The sequence below is a fragment of the Tenrec ecaudatus genome, chromosome 12, assembly GCF_050624435.1.
Source record: "Tenrec ecaudatus isolate mTenEca1 chromosome 12, mTenEca1.hap1, whole genome shotgun sequence".
Classification (NCBI taxonomy): Eukaryota; Metazoa; Chordata; class Mammalia; order Afrosoricida; family Tenrecidae; genus Tenrec; species Tenrec ecaudatus.
The window spans coordinates 58464199-58481647 of NC_134541.1; the positions used below are offsets into that span (position 1 = coordinate 58464199).

Genomic DNA, 17449 nt, shown 5'->3' on the forward strand with positions numbered 1-17449 from the left:
GACATGGTTCTGTGTTCACTTTCAATCCTCAGGGAGTCTGGACCATGTGGAAAATTACTCAAAATGATATCTCCTGGTCAACAAAGGGAACGGAGTCTGTAGATTAAAAAAGAAGGGTTGCAGAATCCTCAGATCCTGCTGAAATCTTCTTTTTTTAAATCACAATCAGTGCCTAATCATAGTGCCAGGCAAATACATTTTCTGGAGTTTTGAGAAAGGTAGGAACTACAGATGGTGATTACATATTCAGAATGAAAACCCCTGCAATTAGGAGTTTTGAGCACCAACCTCTCCTTTAAAGCAAAGTAGCGATCCAAAATTGAACTCAGTTCTACCTACCCAACCAAGACTTTGCCATGTAAAATAAATTCTTTAGGGTGTTGATTACGGTAGGGATGAAGTTCTGAAACATGAGCTGATGCCACCAGTGACACACCTTTTACCTGATAGTAAGCTTATTGGTGTGAGACCTTCCTCGGCATCTCCAGTACCGGCACTATGGCACCATGGGGCCTACACGTTGCTGTCAGAGACAGCCCATGTGTGTGAATTCATCTGTACGAAAAATCATGTACCAGATCTCACTGACCATGTATTCAATAGAGCGTTGTTTTAAGTTTGTGCAATAGGTCAGACATATGCCTTCCCTGTGTCTTTTTGTTGGGAAACTTTTTATTGTGAATCATGTGGGGGTTGACGTATCAGGTCCTCATTTAGTGTTCTGTCGCTTTAACAATTTGTCTGCCCTCCCATGTGGAAGATTATTATTTTTCTCATGTCCCTTGGTTTCACGAAAAATCTTTGAGTAAGGACTATTATCCATCTATGCTTTGCTTATCTGTAAAATTTGGGATGGACATTTTTTTTCTTTTACCTAAAAGATCCCTTTGTGAAAATAGCATTCAGTGCTCTCCCTTTTATGTGCACAGGTGAGGGGTTTTGTAGGCCCGTTGTAGTGGCCTGTGCTGGATCAGAGACCACTCTGCTGAAGCCCCTGTGCAGCAGCTGTCCCTGCCAGTGTCACATGGCTTGAAGTTTTGCCTTTGTTAAAGTGAGAGCATCTGTCTGTCCCCTATATATTTTCAGACGCCCCCATCAGCCTCTCCTATAACACATGTCTGCTTACCCTGCTGTTTCCATTCCTCATGCGTGGCCCGTCCTGAGCAGGACTGGGTAATGGAAATGGAAAACTGTTTTGCAGCTGCAGGACTACCTGCCAACTGGACCAAGGGACAACTATCAGTGCCTGGCGCACTTAGAGGCCCAGGGAGAGCTCATTCGTCTGAGACAAGCCAGCATGTCTGTTGAGAGTTCCTGAGGACGTAAAATACAAGGGGCTGTGAGTTCTTGCCCTCCCACCTGCCATCAGGGCTTAGTTCCAGAGAAGCTGAACATCTTCAGCATTTGAAGTGACGCTTCAGTGGCACCTCTGGTGGCCTTGACTTCAAAGTTATGTGCAAATTCAGATATGTGGCACTGAAATAAAAACGAACTGTCAAGCACTGTACAGAAACAGACTCAAACAGAACCGGGCAATCGTTTTTCAGGGAGTAAGACAGATTGTGTGAGCATGTTGAAATCCTTATGGGCCATAAAGGGCTTCGGGTGTGGACAGGGTGTTGAAGGGTCCCTTGGTCTGGATAGAGAGAGAAGTCGGGGATGAATGAACCAGTCTGTGGAGTCTCCTTGTGGACCACCAGGCTCTCAGTCAGACAGCATCTGAAAGCAAGGGGATGCAGAGTAGGGGAGCTGTCAGTGGTAGGTTTTTAGTTCCTCAACGTTCCCAGGTTTGACGTCAAGGTGCTGTCACCACTCTGGCCTATCTGTGGTCTCTCTTGGAAACCAGAAGGCTGGGGAAGGGGAAGGAGCCAAGGGCACAGTCAATGGAAACCACTGGCAGATTGGTCTTTATATTTACAGAGAAGTGAGAGACAATGGAGCTTAGAAAATGGATCCTGTTCTGCCTTGTGTAGCCACGAGGTGACTTGTTTTGTTTGTTTGAAAATGACTTGAGCATCCACCCGTTGAAGCCTAGACTCCACTGCTCAATTAGAAAGAAGCCGGAGAGTCCTCCTTCTTTCCAGTAGCTATCGGCTTTTGTCCAGTCTATAGATTAATTTTTCAGAGTTAGTGTTAGTTCAGGTTAGATAAAGATAATGAAAGTTCCTTAATCCTCTTAAAGAAGATTTATCAGGCTGAGTCGAAAGCTTTTGGAATACAATACAGTCTGTATAAAACTAAGGTCTAATCTTTCCTTTAATTTCAAACTGCTGATTGGTATTGATTTTGCAAGGAGAAAAACTGAAAAATTTCAGCATGGCAACATTTCTGTTTTGTTTTGTTTTTACCAAAATGTATTTATTTATCTTCTATCCATTTGTGAATGTTAGTATCTCATTCCTTTTGCCAACAAGGCGCCATGAGGAGAAGGAAAAGCAATCCCAGAGGGTCTCCGACTGCGTGGCTTTCTGCTTACTTACACGGGGCAGGGATGAGAGATGTTTGCTCACAAAATCCGAGTCTGTTCTCCACCGCTTTCCAACGGGGCTTTTGCCACTTGTCTGATGGAATTCATTTCCAATCTCTCCTCTTTGAGGAAAGGAGTTGCTTTCATTAAAATATTATCTCTCATACCAGAAGGGCATCTTTGCCACTTAGGGGAGGGTAGGATCATTTCCGGGCGCCATGTGAGTGTGTGAGAGCGTGTGCTCAACACTGTCTCCTGGGGCGTTAAGAGAATTCAGAGCAACGGGAAGTGTCGCTGTGGGGTTGGATTGGTCAGGGTGGGAAAATCAATCAGAAGGCTGATGAGATCAAGTGAAGAGAAGCCTGGGGCACAAATGCAGATACAGGGGTATTTCCAGCACCCCAAAACATTACTAAGAGTGGGCTGCAGCTGGCATCTGCGGAAATGTAGAAGGCAAGCTCCTGAGGTGGTGTCTGCTAGAAATGGAAGCGAGCAGGGTAGCCAGGGCATCAGCTGAGTGGTTTGGATTTGGGGGAGAGGATGCTCTTGTCGCTGGTAGTCCATGAGTTAGGACTGAGTTCCGCTCAGAACAAAAGTCAGACTTGCTAGATTTAAAGATAAAGAAAAGGCAAACATATTTCAGAGATACTACGGTAATAGAGGAGAGAAAGGACTTAAGAGCGGAGAGGTGTATTTGAGATTCAGCAAGGATTTACCAGCTTGAGAGTAGGGAAGTTTTCAATGAGCTATCCATAGATAACAGAAGAAAGCATGACTTATTCCTATCGATCCCCAGCTCTGAGCTGAGTGTCAGAGGCTCCCAGCTCATCAGTTAAACAGAAGGACGTAGAACAGCCCATGGCATGTAACTGAGGCGATCCTTACCCCTGTTCTAGAAGATGGGATGGTAGTAAGTTAGATATTCTCCAAGTGACATTGGGAAATCTTCCGTGTGGGTGTGTTCGAAGGTGATTGTATGGGTCCTTTTAGCGCTTTAGAGGACCGCTTCAGATTTTGGCTCCCTTGATGCTCACAATTCCTATGAGGCTTCTGTTTAAGAACTCTTCTTTCCATCTTGCAAACTAAAACTCCTGTTAAGAGACCTGCCTGGGTCTTCAATCCATACAAGGCACAGCTGAATCTTCAACTGTAGCCATGTGACTCCAAGAATGTTCACTTTCTTGCCTACCTCACAGCCTGCGGGAACTGGCTGATGTGATGGGAACTCAGCAATTTTGTTTTGTAGTTTTCCGTGTGTGTGTGTGTGTGTGTGTGTGTGTGTGTTTTCCTTTTTTTTCTTCTGTGTGTATTGCATTGTAGCAACAAAGATTGAGGATACAATTCAAGAAAGAAAATTAGCAAAAGGGGCCAAACAAAGCTACCCGACATGGTATAAAAAGGCTGAGTAAGAAGCAGAAAGGAAGATAATTAATTTGCTAGTAACTCATCCTCCAGGGATAGATATTTTAAATGGTACTACTTTATCCCATGTAAGTACTCAACGGCACTGGTCTCTTGGAGAATTCAGGATCTAATTGTCCTTCCCTTTTATGCAGAAGGAAAGCATTTCTCACACACGTGACTCCACAACAAATGAGCCTATGTGATTTCTGGGCATGCATGTGATTCTTGTTTGTTTGTTTTAGCATGGCATCTACACAGGTGAGATCGTTGGATCCTTCAGGTTTAGTCTGAAAGGTACAGAGGCTTTTACTCTGGCATTTTTTTTTCCAATCAGCGAAACCCTTGCCTATCTGTGTCTCAGTCAGCCACCGTGTCTGCTACTTTAACTGTGAACCTTATCTCCAAACTCTTAACCTCAGCCCTTCTGAGACTACCGCATAGTGACATTTTACATATATGGAGGAAACTTTAAAACCTGTCCAAAGATAAAGAAGTTACTAAATGCTTAAAGCTCCCATCAAGAGATTTATACATCTGGGTTCAGCTTTTACCTCTAGAAAAGAAGACGGAGCAATCTAAGCACAAATACTCAACACAGCGCTTTACATGTGATTGATTTCTATTTTATTTTTCACGTAGGCCCTGCAAGTTGGAATGGAATGTTACCACTTTCCAAGTCAAGAAGTTGAGATTGAGAGAATTCAAAGTCAATGTCGAGTTAGACTAGCTACCAAGCAACATCCAATAAGCAAAATCGAATCCACTACCAATGAGCTGATTCCAACTCATAGCAAAAGTCGAGGGCAGGGTCCCAAACAGTGCCCATGAGATTCTTCAAGGCTGTCAATAGCGAGCTGCATCTCCTTCTTCAGAGGGGCTAGTGGCTTAGAATTGCAGACCTTTTAGTAAGCAACAGAGTGCTAATCACTGCTGCTAATGCTCATTAGTAAGTGGCAAACCACCCCTTAATTTCAGGTATTTTCACTTGACCCAACATTTTCTTCGCCGTAAGAAAGGAGCACGGGGAGCCTAAGAAAGAGTGGCCTTGGGGACGAGAGAGGAGCCCGGGGGATCTTGGTGATGCGCTGGGCTGTGATTGGCAGCGCAGGCAGTTTGAACTCCACAGCAGCTCGGCTGCCGACAGCCCGGACTTTCGAACCTGTGAACAGGTCCAGCCGGGGAAACCCACTGAGGATCACTGTGAGTCAGCATCGAGTCCAGGGCAGCGAGTTTGGTTTGGGGGTTTGGTGGGAGAAAGACGTAACGATCGGCTTGAATAAAGAACATAGCCCCGAAAAACCGTATTTCCACTCTGTCATGTGAGATCCCTGCGTCAGACTCTGTTCGACAAGCTTTAAGACTAACCAACAGCGTGAAGCCGAGTGTGCATTCATGAAGGCGCTTGTTAGGGTGGCGTGACACTGAGTGAGGCAGGCCGCTGCTCAGGAGATAAGACTGGCTCCATGGCAGGGGGAGGGGTATGTACATCCCCAAATCCAAACCCACTGCTATTAAGTCGATTCTGACTCAGAGACCTTGTAGGGCCAGGGTAGAACTGCCTCTGTGGGTTTGCAAGACTACAATTAAAAACAATATTTTATTGAGATATAATCCACATATCATATAATTCAATAGTGCAATCATATCAAGAGTTGCACAATCACTACCACAATCAATTTTAGAACATTTTCTTCTTTCTTATACTCCTTAGTATTAGTTGCCTATTTGCCCCTAACCTTCTCTGGCCCACCTCCAAGAACTCATGAATCCAATTACTGCCTGAGACTGTAAGTCTTGAGGGGAGTTGAAAGCCCCTTCTCTCAAAGAGGGACTGGTGGTTTCAGATGACTGACATTGCCATGGGCAGCCCGTACCTAATGCCACCAGAGTGAGGCCAGCATGTGCGCAGGGGACCAAGAGACCTGGGCCTTTGGGTGGGCTTTGCACAGCGGGGAGTCAAGCAGAGCTACAGGGGAGGCCTTTGCCAAAGACTTCTCCCCAGCTCTTCCCTTGTTTTTTGGTTACCCCCCTTCTCCAAATATCACAGACATTTAAATTAGCATGTGTAATTGTGTGCCTAAAGAAAAGCAAGCAGCCAACCTGAAACACATTTAATTTATTCTGCCTCTATTTTAAATTATAATTGTACATCTTCTTCACGGAGGCAGGTGGAGAAGAGGAAGGAACAGCACTGGGCGTATGGACATTTTCTCCAGAAAGAGCTCTGCTCCTAATACTCACGCTATGGTCTTGGGGATTTTTTTTTCTTTTGCGGTTTCTATCCTAGGGCTAATATATGATTCGGTATATTCAATTATCTTTATACATACTATTGCCTATTTTAAATGTATGTTTAGTTTTGTTGTTGTTTTACTTTTAATTAATCTATTTATATTTCCATTTGAAAGCAAGTTTGGAAAATTATCCTACATGCCAGGAAAGGAGTCCATAATGCAACATTTGTATATGAATCTCTCTGCGTGTCATTTCCTTTGTCTTAACATGAGAACAGAGGGATCGATGATGCGGAACTTCTTTCTATTGAATGCCTGTTATAACTGCCATGCAGTATTTCTGCATGGTTCCTGTGCCTCCCGGTGGTGTCTGCAGTCAGTTGCTTCCCTCTTCCCGACTGTGGGAGTATTCGTCGGATTCACTCTCCCTGCTCCCCGCTCATATTTTCTTACTGGTTCTCACGATCTAGGGTCTTCCAGGCTCTGCAGACCGTTTAGTGAGTGTCAGAATGCTAACTAGCCAGTGATGACTTAAGCCCTTATTCACTCACATCAGAGAGGGAATCTCCCGGCTTGGTTGGCATCGGTATGCTGGATAAGAAAGGGCACCCTTGACTTTACTTTTCCAGCTGATATATTTTGCTTCTGTCCCCCACACAAATATGCATTATATATTAACATTATTAAATGGTGAGGATAAACTCTTAAGACTGAGAGACCTGGAATGAAACTGCACTGGACAGCGGAGGAAAGGCTCTTCAGTTGTCATCCTTCACAAGCAGGGCATTCCGTGGAGTTTGCCCTCTAGAACCAAACTGGTTCTCTTGCTGTGGGCGTGCAAGGGGTGCACACTCAACTTTAATGTGCAGCGGTCCTAGCTCTTCTCTCTGACTATGCAACTTCCTTATTTTGTGGCTTTGGCACTTTGTACACTCAGAAAAAAATTACCTTCCTATTTTCCATAATGTCATCTATAGTTGATGACAAAGATACAACCTAGCCTAACACCTATTTTTGTTCGGGCTATCAAAGAGAAAATAAGAGCATGATTTCCACCTTTGAGCAGGTCTTTATTTCCACCGTAGAGACTCAGGGAAAAAGAGGAAGGCCTTCTACAAGATGGACTGACACTGTGGCTGCCACGATGGACTCAAGCATAAGAGCCATTGTGAGGATGGCTCAGGACGGGGCAGGGTTCCGTTTGGTTGTACATCAAGTCACTGTGCATCAGAACTGGTTTAATGACACCTAGCATGAACCATTTCCCTTCCATGAGGAGAGGAGTGAATTTTTTCCATTCGAATGTGGAGCAAGCGCAGACATACACAGACCTCACTCACTGCCACGGTTTCCAGGTTTATGGTCCGGTCTCTGGTGACGCTGGCTTTCCATCCCCCCTTTGTTAAAGGCAGGTTTCAGAGCACTCTAAAAGAGGATAGAGGGGGGAGTAGGAGGAGGATAACTCCCAAAAACCCTGATGTTTTTTTTAAAAAGCTTTATATTTAAACTTTTTACATAACAAGCCTATCACTTTCAAAGTACTCTCCATTACACTAACGCATCTGTCAAATCCGCGATTCCGTTCTTGAAAGCATTTTTAAAACTCATCTGGCTGCACAGGTGGCCGCACGCCCTCGTCTTTTCTTCACCTCTTCCACGTCGTCAAATCACTGTCCTTCCTGTCCTGCCTCATACGCAGAAACACAACGAAGTCTCGCAGAGTGAGATCAGGCCAGTCAGGTGTTTGGAGCAAGAGAGGCAGGCTCTAATTTTGCCAAAACTGGTGCACTGAGATGGCTGTGTGAGCAGGAGCAGTGTTCTGGTGGCAAAAACAATACCCAATCTGACACAAATCAGGCCTTTTTTGGTCACACACAGTTGTGCTATCTTCTCAGAACCTCTAAATAGAGAGCTTGATTAACAGTCTGACCTGGTGGAATGAAGTCTAAATGCACTCTGAGTCCACATTACCATCCACTTAGTAGGTTGATGGATGTCCACTGCAAGGTTTTTCATCAATGAACATTTTATATTTTTGGAAATGAGAAAACCACTCATACAATTGAGTTTTTCTCATAGCACTGTCCTTGTAAGCTGTGTTCAACTTCAGGACATTTTCTGCACCATTTCCCCCTTAAAGCAACCAAATTTCACAGCTGCGGGCTGTTCTTTTAAATCAGCCATCACAAAAAATGAGGTTTGAGCCAAACTGCTTTTATGAAAAAATTCAGTGACAAGAGAGTACCTTCCCAGGTGATGGCACTGGCTGCAGTAACTCAGAGAAAGTTGCTCTATGCTCTAGCAGGAAAAATGTGTACTATGAAAGCTCTGTCCAGCTGTGCTTTTTCTGTTTTTTCTTTTTCCTTTTTTCAGGCAGCATTTATACTACTTAAATACTTAGGCATATACTTAGGCAGCATTTATATTACTTCTAAGGCTAGGCACACTAAGTATTTCTCCCAAATAAAGTCAACATCAGGACCTGGGAGAAAATACTCCCATAACTGCATGCCATGAGGGAGATATGGTCACTTGAGGGAACAGGGTTTTGAAAGCATATGGCCTTGTTTTGAGGCCAGGACAGAGAGAATCTTCATCACATTCCAAGAAGGTACTGGCAACCATGTCACCTGGCTTATGTATACATTGGCCAGAAACAGAAATAGCAGATCCTGGTCCTGTCATCTGCCTTATTAGCAGTAGAATTACAATAAACAGAACCATTATCAAGCCTTTGTTAAAATTCATTGCTGACATAGAGGAGAAAATGAAATGCCTGTTATGTTCTGATCAATTTACACTGCTCATATCCTGAGACCAATCTATCAACAGCTCCAGAAAATACAAAGATATTTTCTCTTGTATTGCTATTGCTGCAAGGGAGCAATTGCACACACAGAAAGTCATTTAAATTTGTAAATATGCATAAGCTCATCTAATTGATAAATATTTAGTGACCCTCATGTAGTCAGGATCATGTGTTCAAAATTCAGTACACATAAGATTGAAGTCATTGAAGCCATTGTCATTGAGTGGATGTGACCACATAGACCAGGGCAGGACTGTCCCTGTGGGTTTCTGAGACTGTGACTCTTTATGGGAGTGTCTTTCTCCCGAGAAGTGGCTGGTGGTTTCAAACTGTGGTAATGAAAGGTCAAGTCCAGCAGCTGCTCCAAGGTTTGGAACAGATTAAAATAGTTGTGGAATATCCCAGTTTGGAAGTCCAGCAGAGTCAAAAACAAGAGATTGAAACTAGAGAAGACATGAAGAATGGCTGGCTAGGGGTTTTTGTGTCGTCTGAATTGCACAGCCATGTACGTAGCTCTTTAACAAGTTAAGTGGAATGTCAATCGTGAAATGTCCTAACGGTGCTGCTGTGCATAATTTAGGGGGGGACATATGCCAGTTGTTCTTAGGATAGAAGGGTCGATGGAGAGAGGTCACTCTGAGAATGTATGCATGGTTTCTGGAAGCGTCACCATGAAAACAAGATCCATTGGGGATTTATTGCCCTTGCTCCTTGTGCCTCACAGAGATACCCGCACAGTGAAGGCACTAAAAAGAAACCCACTGAGTAGAAACATTCTTAGAGAAGCCTTGAAAATAATTCCATATTTCTGGGAAAGTGGGCGATGCCACCAATGTCCTTGAGTAGCGCTGGAAATCTTCCCCAAGCCAGGTGCCCCTGACGGCAGCCTCGGCAGGGGGAGGGCAAGTATCTGCACCCAACCTGCCACCATCAAGTGAATGGGATGGATTATCTGCTCCAATTGGCCAGCAAGCAGACATTAATGATCAGTTAGCAAGTGTGTTCAGGTCAATTAATTTATATTTGTATTTTGCAAACTAAATTTGCCCTGTTATATTATTGATTCTTTGTCCCTGTACTCAATTTGTTTTTAATTGCACCATTGCTGGGCCAAGCCCTCCCTCCTGGCAAGCTGGCAATAAATCTGCCACTATCTCAACAATCAACAATAAATGTGTCTCTCTGTGTCATTATTAATATGTTTCTTGGATTGGATCATTACCAGGGCTAACAGTTTATAAGAGCCCACATGGCTCACTGCCAGGAGGAATTCTTTCCCCAGGGGCTATTTGGTCCTGATAGGATTGAGGCTGTTGGGTCTGTGTGCGCTGGGGGACACAGACCTGAGATGTGATTTAATATAGCTGGAATATGAGTTACCTAATCCTGATTTTTATTACAAATACTTTGGGAGATGCTATTTTTGGATGGGAGCTTAGCCTCCCTTCCCTTTTTTTTTCCGCCCCCACTCCTCACTTCTTCTTATCTTAATTTCTTCTTGCTTTCTGTTCAGATAGTTGTTTTGTTTATTCCCCTTTCAAAAACAACAGAACAGTTAACTGAGTGAACTCAAGAGACTGTCTAAATGAGCCATGGTGGCTCTGGGTTTGGCCATTTTCTTATGGGATCGTTGCTAGTTGAAAGGAGAGGCGAGCTCCAAACTCCTGCCAGGTGGGTGAGTGGTGATGAACAGACTTGCAGGAAGGACTCACTGAATGCCACCTACATTGAGGCCAGTCCCCAAAGGGCAAGCTCTCTTTTATACCAGCAATAATCATTAATGGTTGCTTTGTTATCTCTTCTAGTTATTAGAATTTTTTTCCAGGGGAAAGCACAGATTTTTAAACCACTTTATAGCTTCAGAGAAGAACGTCTCTGTGCCCCAGAAATGCCAAGTGAGAAGGCTACATGGAACTAAGAGTGCTTTTAAAAATCCCACCGTGGCTTGGAATCTAATGACAGTGCAGACCTTTTGCCATTTTCAGTGCACAAGTTGCTCAAAGACAAGAATTCTTCTCTCCCTCAGTCACCTAATGAACACTCAGTTCTTTTGGTTTAGCAGACACGTTTTATATTTAACATAACTGAAAAATTACCCACATTCTTTATCCGGTACTTAGCTTTCCACAGAGACTAACTAATAAATGAAGGAAGGGACAAAGAGGGAGCTATTGAATTCGAGGGAGTTTGACCCATTGTTTGTAAGTTGCCCAGGGATGGAAATAGAAGGATTCCTGACTAGAGGCTGAAATCATTTGGTAAAGAAGTTCACAAGGGCAAGGGGTTGGAGGTCAGAAAAGAAACTGAAGATGCTCAGAAAAGGACAGGGGTTCAAATGAAGAGGAGGGTTGCTAAGGTGAAGGAAGCAGAGAACATTGGAATGGCCAAGAGAAGGGGAGGGAAAGAACCAATCAAAAAGCTGAGCCAAAGGGACTGTGTGTGGAGAAACACGCCCCCTAGTGGAGGAGAGGCGCTTTTGTGCTTTGACTACGGAATGTGGGGCTCTCCATTTGAGCTTCTCAAGTACAAATACAACCACACCACCCTCTCCACAAACGAACATGCCCCTCTTGAGGACCTCTGCTCTCCGACTGTTGGGTGTTAGCTCCTTTATAATTTCGTCGCCAAGAGAGGAGCGGCAACAAAGTCACAGGCATGGAACACAGCCAGTGCAGGCAAGGCTTCCAGATATCTATTCTCTCCACTCCCCATGCTCCTAACATTCCTCCACCACCACCACCTCCCCTGAGAACCAAGCACCCCCATCCCCAGCAAATGATGGTTCAGTTTGAATGCATCATGGGTTACAATGACAAGCGTCATCTTGTAGAAAAATTTATATTAGTAACAGTGAAAACCTTAATTTAAGCATAATGGGCGGGGAGGGGGGGCGACAAGCCACCTACTTGTAGACAGGAGATAGGAAAACGTAACTCCAGGTTTGGTCAGTTGCTCTATTACCTTTAATGACTTACTTGAGCTTTCTAATTTTCAGTGTCTTCGTCTATACGTTGTAAGGAACAAAGCTACCTTCCTCTTATGTTTGTTAAACGAGAGAGTTGTAGTAGGCCGGGTTAATTAGAGAAACAAATCCAGTGACACTCATCTATTGGCGAGAAAGAATTTTACACAAGAAGTAATTATATAGCAAGAAAACATCCCCTGCCCAGTCCAACTCAAGTCCCATTAGTCACTCTTGAAACTCACAGAGTCACAAGCAATGATGCAGAATGCAGGAAGATCACAGGTTGGTGGGTGCAAAGTCGTGTGGATCCAATGGCAGTGGATGCATCACAGGGTTCTGGCAGCAATCAGGGTCAAGCCAGCAGGAAGGTGAAAGCAGGGAGAGAAGGAGAGGTTCTCAGGGCCCTCCTTACAGGAAGGCCACACTCACAAGGAGGCACCATCACCCTTACACTTTTATATATTCTCAGGTTGATGTGAAATAATGTAACTACCACACCAGTGCCCATTGCTCTTTACTGTTGTTGTTTGGTGCCATTGAGTCGATTCCAAAGCATGGCCACGCTGTGTACAACAAATAGAAACCCTGCCCAGGCCTGTGTCATCCTCGCAATTGCCTCTGTATTCTACTTCATTGTGGCACCTACTGTGTAAATCCATCTTATCAGAGGGGTTTCTCTTTTTCACTGTCCCTCTACTTTGCCAAGCATGATGTCCTTCTCCAGGGACTGGTCTCTCCTAACCACAGGTCCAAAAGTTTGTGAGATGAAGTTTCACCATCCTGTCCTCTACGGAGCATTCTGGCTGTCCTTCTTCCAAGTCAGACTTGTTTGTTCTCCGGGAAGTCAGTGGTACTTTCAATATTCTTTGCCAATACCATTGTTCAAAATGCATCGCTGCTTCTTTGGTCTGCCCTATTCAATATTCAGCTTTCACATGCATACACGGCAATTGACATCACCATGACTGGGGCAGATGCACTTCAGTCCTCAAAGTAGCATGCCAGCGTCTCAGCATTTTCAAGAGATCTTACTCAATACTAGATACTGCATAAAGAAAGCTACTGAAATAGTCTGTGTGGAGCTCTAGGGCCAATTCTCCAGAATGCCTTTGAGGCTGCATGGCGGGAGATATGCAGGGTGGGTCCTTGACGACCAGTGTTGCTGATCTGCTGATCTTCGTTGTCATGACCTTGATTCCAATGTATGGTAATGGCATCTACGCAGAACAGAAGTGATCTATAGCGTTTTCTTGGGCTCAGTCTTTATGAAAGCAGGCTTTTCTTTTGTGGAGCTGCTGTGTGGGTTTAAGGCATCAGGCTTCAGGTAAGCAGCTGATCACAAATTGTTCCTACTACCTACCTAGGCGAATAGAGGCCATTCTTTTTTGTTTTCCCAGTACATATAAGATTTTGCCCTATCTATACTCTATTAAATGTACAATAGCATTGAAATGCATAGGAAGTGTGCAACATTTGAAACATTTTGAGAATGACCAACATGTGACATACCGACATGAAGTGCATCCATGCTGTTGGAAAAACGATGCCGAAAAACGTGCTCAATGCAGAGACGCCATATGCCTTCCACTTGTGAAAGCACGATGTCTGGGAAGCACAATCCAATGAAATGCAATGAAGCACGGTGCACCTGGGTAGTGTTAGAACATATAAAGACAATCATTTCCCCTGTAGGTTATTAATAAATTATATTGGATTGCTTTTACATCGTGATGGAAGAAATGTGCTATTTTCTCACTGTATGTGTGATATTCCCTGTCTTCAAAGTTTTATAACATCCCTTGGAATAATTTTAGATATGTTTCTCATAATTACTTTTGATTTGTTGTCATAATTTTACAGTGTCATTTCCAATAGGTACTTCTGAAAAAATATATAATTATAGTTATTGAGCGAGAATTAGGAGATGGGTTAGGAACTCAGAGACAAAAAAGGAATGATAATCACTCAGGCATTATTAAAGCCTTCACAAAAGCTTTTTTCTTTTTCTACCTTAAAGATCTCCTATCCTACCATAAATATAATTTCTGCTAGTAAATGCAAAATTTAAAGGCTTGTTGGAGACAGTCTTTCAGGGACAGTTTTACATACCACGTGGTTGTGCTTCACTAATAATTAATCCACCTTATCTGCAATCAGGGCCAATCAAATAAAAGTCTCTGGTCTGGTTTCAAAGAAAATAGGCCTCTGGTGGCTGTACATCTCCCCAAGTGCCTGCTTCAATACCCGACAAGTGCTGAGTGTTAAATGACCAGCCTTGAGCCTTGACCATGGGTGATCCAAGTACCAGGAACCGCTGACGGAATCAGGGAAAACAGATAACTACTTGAGGAATAAAGCCGCTCAGCCCTGGGTTCTGCAGCAGCAGGGTGGAAAGAGAGGGGACAAGAAAATCAAAGTTCCTTTTAAAAAAATTATCACACATAGAGGTAAAATGTCCCCACAGCTGGAAATAAAGTAGAAAACACACCAAATCAATCACCTTAAAAATAAGGCTTAAAATCTTCCGGCACATAAGTTGTAGGTGGGGAGGGAAGAATGGATTGAGCTGCTTGAAAATGTTTTATTAAACTGCATGCTGACTGCCATGCACACGCAGAAAAACGCAATTAAGGTCACACCATTAAAAAGCTGCCTGAGGGTCACTCGGAGAAAGACCTGGGGTGAGCAGCAGGAAGCGTCCTTTGAAAACTTGTCAGGTGGGAAGGACATACCTGGACCTGGAGGGACAGACCCACAAAGTGGTCTCCTTGCAGTGCAAAGAGGTGAGGCTTGGGAGTCATGGACACAGAAAGAAGTGACTTTGTTCCAAGTCACGAGGGGTCAGGGCTATTCAGTATCAGAAGCATTTGGTCCCATCTTCGTTTTAACCACTGGGTCCTTGATTGAACGTATATGTTGATTAGGAGATGATGGCGCATTAAATAATGTTTTGTGTAAGGTGGCCAATGTCTCCCTGATCTTTGTTAGATCAGATGACAGTATGTTTTCTCTGCTGACTTTACATTGACTTGGGCTGACTCTGAAGACCAATCTAGTCACCCTGGTCAGTGGGAGAAGGACTAGTTTCTCACTGGAAGTCCCAGAATGCATACCGTCTACCTGGCAACAGTAGGGTTAGCTTGCCATACTTTATCTAGTTGCCTGCGTGTGGCAGTGTACCTGGCTGGTCACCTACCCACAAGGGGTAAGGATCACTCCTCTCTCCATTTCCAGTCCGTCTTGCCATGTTCCATGTGTGCCCAGCCAGTAGAGGGAGCACCCATGATAAATATTGAAGGTGTTGCTTTTAATTGGGACCTTCTACCTCTCAGGATATATGACTATCACACCATGCTGTGGCCATTGAGTTACACAACCAGTTTCCCTACTGGAATAAAAGCACCTTTTACAAACAGGACAATATTTTTATCTTCACGGGGACAAACATTTTGACCTCCAATGTCAAATAGAGTAACAGAGATTATACACGCAAAAGAGGCTTCTGGAATGTATCGAGTGAGTAATGACTAAATATTTCATTATCAAAATATTTGAGTGAGCAGACCTCAGCTCATGAGATGCAGCCACAGCATCCCTCGGCACGAGTGCTTGCATTCCTAAATGGCAAATCACAAACTGTGCCGCCATTGGTGTCGTTAGGAGCCATTGAACTGATTCCAACTCAAAGAAGCGCTGCTGACTGCAAAACCAACCACTGCCCTCTAGGGCCTCATCCCCCACCCCACCCCCACCCCCGCCCCCGCCCCATGATCCTATTGGGGCTGGAGCCATGTGCCACTCCATCTGGCCAAGATTTTCCTTCTGTCTTACTCACCTGCTACTTTACCAAGACCGATACCTATTGCCAGGAATGGTTTCTGTTTGTTTCTGATAACAGATCCAAGGCACTTGAAATGAAGGCTTGCCATCCTTGCTTCGAAGGGGCTGTTTGGCTGTATTTCTGAGAAAACAAAGCTGTGCACGCTTCTGGTTGCGGCTGCAAGTGCCATTACGTTGGCTCTGACTTACCCGGACCTTCGGTACAACAGAACAAAGCATTTCCCAGTCTGAGCCAACCTCACAGTGTTTCTTATGTGGCCCTGTGGCAGCCACGGTGACAACCGTCAATTGAGGCCCTTCCTCTTTTTCCGTGCTCCTATATCGGCCCAAGCACGAGGCCCTTTTCCAGGGACTGGTCTCTCTTAGCCACATACCATGACGTGAGGTAGTCTTGCCATCCTTTAAGACAGAGCTGGTGGTTCCTTTGGCAGTCTGTGGTTCTGTCACGGTTCTTCCCCAGCACAGGAATCTAAGAGTATTGCTTCTTCACATGCCTATGAGGCGAGGGAAAGACCCTGGCTTAGGGCAGGTGCACCTTGGTCCTCGAAGTGGTACTCTGGGTTTTCAGTAGTTTGTGAGTCTGATGCAGAAGATTTATGTATACAGTGTACTGTGTCTATTGATCTCTTGACTGCTGCTTCCGTGAGCATTGAAGACGGAATCCTTGACCACTTCAATCCTTTCTTTATTTACCATGATGTTACCTATTGGTCCAGTTTTGAGGATTTATTTATTTATTTATATTTATTTAACATTGAGTTAGCATACCGAAGTCTGGGGTACTCTATCTTCACCAGCAAGCTCTTCAAGATCTAGTCTCTTTCAGCGAGCAAGGTTGTGTCACCTGCATATTGCAGCTTTCCCAAGTCCCGGTCCCGCATTCAGTTTCATATCATTCAGCTTTTCTGATGATTTGCTGTGCATACACAGTGAATACATAGTACGGTGAGAGGAGACAACCCCGAGGCACACCTGGTCTGATTTTAAACTACTCAGTATTCCCTTGTTCTATTTGTACAACTGCCGTTTGCTCTGTGGACAGGTTTCCTATGAGCAAAATGTAGAGTTCTTGGATGCCATGCTTTGTTTACACTCTGCTGCTGTTAGGTACCATGGAGAAGTTTCCAGCCCACAGTGACCTTATGCAGATGCGAAGGAAACACTACATGGTCCTTTACCATCCTCCCAATGGTTCCCATGCCCGAGTCCGCAGTGTCAGTCCATCTCCATGATGATCTTCCTCTTTTTCTCTGCCTTCCGAACCTACCGAACATGATGCCTTTCTCCAGGGACTGAGCTCCCCTGACAATATGCCCAAAATATGTAAGAAGACGTCTTGCCATTCTTACCGCTAAGGAACTTGTTCCTTTAGAAGTTCATGGTACTTTCAATATTCTTCTCCGGCAGCACAATTCAAATGCATCAATTACTTTTACATGTGAGGAAATTGAAAACACCATGGCTTCAGTAAGACATATACTTGCTTTTCAATATACTGAAGAAATTTTGTGCAGCAGATTGACCCAATGCAATGCGTCTTTTGAACTCTTTAATGCTTCTTCCATGAGCATTGATAGTGGAACCAAGCAAGACAAAATCCTTGACAACTCCCACCCTTTCTCCATTTATCATGATGCCAATCATTGGTTCACTGGTGAGGATTTTGGTCTTCTTTATATTCTCCTAATCCATACTGAAGTCTATAATCTTGTTGATCTTCATCAGCAAGT

General features: G+C 44.1%; 1 protein-coding gene across 4 annotated transcripts in view; it reads left to right on the top strand.

Annotated features, from left to right (window-relative positions):
- OPCML (opioid binding protein/cell adhesion molecule like) overlaps positions 1-17449 on the top strand; it is a 732004-nt gene that overhangs the window by 376531 nt on the left and 338024 nt on the right. The gene's annotated exons all lie outside the window — the stretch shown is intronic.